Below are 5000 nucleotides of genomic sequence, written 5' to 3' on the forward strand. Positions count from 1 at the left end.
TACTGCACCCGGGACTGCACCTGGTTACTTCAATTTTCCTTTAGGAACTTGACCGGTAATGACATTTTTTTCTGTGAAGTATTTGACGAGACGACAGCGGTCATAGGGACTTTAAGATCTACGACGCGTTCGTCATCGAGAACGCCACAAAACAACAATATCATTGGTTCAAATAAGAAAAATCGTGCAGCACTTAGCACGTCTTTTTGCGATGCTGTAAAGAACAAAGACGTGAAATCACCAAATTTGAGGTTTTGACGACAACGCTAACGTACAAATGTGAATCTTTCGTTCTCTACTGTTCTATTCTGAAACCGCTCGGACTAATTTATTTTTGGGATACTTTGCCCACATTGGAACGAGATGAACAAATCGCGAAAAACTTACGATAGAACGAAGTTGTATTTTGAAGTGACATTTTCGTTCGCCGTCGTAGATCTTGAAGTCCCTAATGTTCTTTGTCGCGCATAGCGAAGACGGCATCGATGAGGATTCCTGAAAAAAAAGGTTTAGTAACAAAGACAGAGTCTTTGCACGTACTTTTTACTTTCTAGTGTATTTCTCCGTCTCGAAACAACTCCGTGAAATGGGCATAATTTAAGTGTTGGTGGACCACGTGTGCACAATACAATTATGCTTCACTTTTCACTCTTGCTATCAACGACTTTTAAATCAATTATAATCAGACCATTCATTCTACTAATAATACCCGGGTCGCCCCAGTCCTTTGTGAGGACAAACGGACAGGCCTTTAGCCGTCACAAAGTACCGGAACTAATCAGAGTTCCCAGGATACTTCGCGGCTTTACTTATTCAGGACAGTTGGCACATATTTGACAAGGATTTTTAAACAATGGGAAAATGAATGCCACCAAACAACAGCTTAACTTATGATATGATAAGAAAAACAATAGATAGGCACATGCGTTTTGAAGTAAAGCACATTTCAATCTCGACCCCAGAGCTCTTCTCTTGGGTCGACCCGAGGCTCTGTTGACGAGAATGAGCGAGAATGTCCGTGCACATCGACAAATTTTCATTTTATCACTTACTTTTATTAGCGTCCCCTCTTTCCTCAATTTGCAGCAATTTGGTTCCGCAATAGACCCTTCCGCAGATGCGGCGGCCATTTTGATTTTTAGTTTCGAAAGGCATTATGGGACGCTCAGGGGGCAAATCAATATGTATGTTACCTTGATGTATTGGTTAAAATACCGGTACACCACCTCAAAATCGGTGATGATTAAGCTTGAGCGCATGTGCAGCGAATTGCATTTTAGCATTAGGATTTTCCGCGCTTCCATAGCTTTTGGTTGTAGTTAATTATTACGTTTCAGGGGAAATTGTTCGAACTTTGATACTACTTTTGTAATCATTTTGATGATAAACATTCTTCGTATTTGTATAGCGTAATTTTCGAACACATGTTTTCATCTTGAAATCTCTCTCTGTTGTATCCAAGAGAAACAGATCAACATAAACAGCCTTCAATATAGAACGGTATTTGGGAAAACAATGATAACTAGGCACTTTGCTCTTAAAGCTAGAACTTTATTGATATCAACAACACTACTTATTAGGGAAAATTACAATAAAAGACTGAATTAAAAGGGAATGTCACTCTCATGACAAGTTACTCCAAAATTGTAGAAAATAACGACCTCTGTCACAATTCGTTGGAAAATAGGAAAAAATAACTTATTTCAGCATCTGAAGACAAACAGAAGATACCAATACACGTTATTCCAAAATGTCTGCCATTTCAGTATTCTTTTGTTTGATTGCAAACTGGCCCTTTTGCCCTCGTTCAAGGTTAAATATTTTTTTGAATTTTGCGCCATTTTGCAAGGAAACAAAAGAATACTAACATGGCGGCCATTTTGAAATAACGCGCATGCTCTTTTTCCTTTCTAATTTCTGGGCACCGCCATTTTGGATTGTATACCGTTACGCAGCGCGGATGCCTGCAAGATTTACATCGTCGTCCAAGGGTGAAACTACAGAAGCAGTCGCAACGCGTCAGATGTCAAATATGGCATTGCTTAGGTAAATTCAAAAACGGAAACAGACCCTTCTGTCTCAAATGCTGAAATGACAACCATAGATGGTTTTCAATCACGTTATCAGACGACCATTTTGGTGCACAAAGCAATACCAATTATGGCTCATGTGTTGCATAATAATAGAGTCAAATTCCCAAGACTTTTTTTCTTTATTGTTCTGTGCAGCAACATGGCCGCTGTGACGTCAGGTGAATTTTTAAGAAAAACTGTGGTAGTATATACAACAACTTTGCCTTCAGTTGTTTCGCAAGTGAAGATTCCCTTTTAAACCCGTTAATGCCTTAGGATGAAATTAAGATTACAGTTTCAAGAATTAGGTTTTATCGTGTTTTTGGAATCAAGTTCCAAGATACAAGAAACCGATGAAGATAAAAGCATCCACGTGTTCGTTTTGTGAACTGGATACTGTTGAAAATTACTTGTTTTGGTGTTGGCAATTAAATAGAAGAATCAAAAGGTTTTGATCTTTATTGTGTTGGGGCAACGGTTCGTCACCTACATCCACAGATAACTACATCTTTCGCCCTCTTCACACGGCATAAACTAACCTAGGTTCCACCCGGGTTCATATTAACCCGGGTTTGTTATCGTCGTGTGAACGCTGCTAACCCGGGTTCAACATGGGTTAAAATCCAACCCATCTCCTTGAAGAAGTGCCGCGTGAACGCAAGCCTGGGTCGTAACCGGGTTAATTTCATTTCACGCATGCGCACATATACGTTTACCCATCGAGCGTTGCGCTATTTTTTCCCGAAACATTCAACGTGTCGAATGTTGTTCGGGAAATTCGAGATCTCCAGTACAGATAGGTGGCGAGGCCTATTTCCCTTTCGTAAACGGTCGTTGCCATTTGAAACGGTCGATGCCATTTTTTAGCTCTGAATTACACTCATTAGTTCTAAGAACTCAAAAGGTTGCGGTTACTGGGAGTTGTGTCTCGCTGGTCATATGAGTTAGGGTTCGGGTTAGGGTTCTGTTGAGGGCTAAGAACCCGAGTATTCTTTTAATTTTCTTTGAAGTGAAGTGTGTAGTCGACCGTTATAAATAGCATCGACCGTTTCAAATGGCAACGACCGTTTACGAAAGGGAAATTAGCGGTGGCGAGCATTCTCTCTACACTTGTCAAACGAAGCCAGACTAACACCAAAGCTTTCTTATAAAAATTTGCCTCCAAATCTCCACCGTGAATAAAGAATTACCGTCCGCCCTATTGTCGCTATTGCTACATTCAGTCCTGTTCTGGAAACAAATGCGCATGCGTGTAGAGACAAGGTACGAGTTCAAATCAGTTTCCTGCACTTTACCGTGTGAAAAAATTAGGGGCGAACCCGGGTCGAACCTACAGGCAGGTTGGTTTATGCCGTGTGAATAGGGCTTTCCCCTTCGCAAAGGAGCAGAGAATTGGATTGTATTCTCAAGACGACAATTCGCCTTGGTCACTGAGAAAGATGTTTTGTTTTCTTCTGGCGACATTGAAATCAGAAATAATACAAATTAATTAGCAGGGTAGCACGCAGCGAAAAAAATGCGTTTCACCTGAGTTTCTAGCGGTTCGCGGCCGAAACATCCCACGACGTTACACGTCACGATATTACCCTCCAAACAGATCTTCATAGCACTGCCACCGCAACGCAGAATATTGTATTTGTGGACAATGTTAAGTGCCCAAGAAAACCAGGGGAAAATCAACATAACATATGAATGGATATACGCCGGGAAAAAAAACAAATGACACCCAATCATTAGAAATCAGGTAGTTTAATTTCTATATTAACCAAATGTTGGAGAAATAAATACGAGAAAAACAATTATTTTAAATTATCAATTCTGTGCAGCTACCCTAATGGCCCAGGGCCAAGACACTACAACTCAATGTCACATTACCAGGGTATTAAAAACACTAGGATCGATTAGCATTACAACTGAGAAAGCGAATTTACTGCAGAGGCGCCGCGAGAACACTTACATTTTACTACTCAAGGAAGAGAACAAATCATTGACTTGCAAACACTCAACCAAACATCTCAAAGACACACCGACGGCAACGAGAACGTCACCTCAAAACATAAATCGCGCTACTGTAATCAATTTAATATGACAAGGGTGTGGTGTGGTATGTCCTCAAGAATGAAACGTCGGGACGACGCTTAATTTTGGGGAGAAAATGAAAATTTATCTTCAAGTGCTGACGTCCTTCATAAAACCTCAAAATTGGCTATTTCCCGTTGTCTTGCTGACGACGGCAAAGAAATGAACAAAAGTGAAAAACGCACGTGCAGAGCGTGCAAATCTATTGTTTTTGCCCACTAAATATGCAAATTTGTGACGTTCTCGTCGCCGTCGCCGTTGTGGCCTCGCGGCTACTAGCACCAACATGGCGTTATGAAATATGAATGTGAAACGTCTTTATGACGTCACGTCAGTCTTGTTGAAAAAGGATTTTCATTTGGTTCTTTCATTGACGAGGTTGTTTGCACACTAAAACATATAAATCCATGAAGTTTGCAAATAAACGATTTATACTTGGTAAAGTTAACACGACCCAAAGATATCACCATTATAGTTAAGTCGACAAATAAACAAGGAATAGGGTTGGGCTAGGTCAGGATACCACCAGCGAAAATGCGTTTGTTGAAAATGTCTGCTTTCGACCCTCATCACCAGCACATTAAGTGACTGAGCCAGCCATTTCACCCTCTAGTAACCGAACGCTGTTTTTTGTGAACACTTTTTCTATTGCTTCCGGTGTAAAAAGGTTTTATCACATGGACGATTACCCATGCATTTTTCGACAAATCCACAGTTGGGCCTGACATGCCTCCGCCCTTACAAGTAGCGAATAACTACAGAGAGCAATTTCTACCTGAGCATTACTTGGTACCGAAGACTACCAAACGTCAACTCTAACCTTGCTGATTACTTAGTTTCCAACAAGAT

General features: G+C 40.7%; 1 protein-coding gene across 3 annotated transcripts in view; it reads left to right on the forward strand.

Moving 5' to 3' along the window:
• Positions 1–2519, forward strand: part of LOC137985116 (solute carrier family 23 member 1-like) — a 20874-nt gene extending 18355 nt beyond the window's left edge. For 2 of the 3 annotated variants that reach the window (XM_068832607.1, XM_068832608.1), the window contains exon 13: positions 1–84. This exon is cut by the window's left edge and continues 381 nt beyond it. The gene's annotated coding sequence lies outside the window, so the exon portion shown is untranslated. The other variant, XM_068832606.1, reaches the window with a different exon arrangement.
• The last annotated feature ends 2481 nt before the right edge of the window (positions 2520–5000 follow it).

Source organism: Montipora foliosa, chromosome 14 (genome assembly GCF_036669935.1).
Source record: "Montipora foliosa isolate CH-2021 chromosome 14, ASM3666993v2, whole genome shotgun sequence".
Classification (NCBI taxonomy): Eukaryota; Metazoa; Cnidaria; class Anthozoa; order Scleractinia; family Acroporidae; genus Montipora; species Montipora foliosa.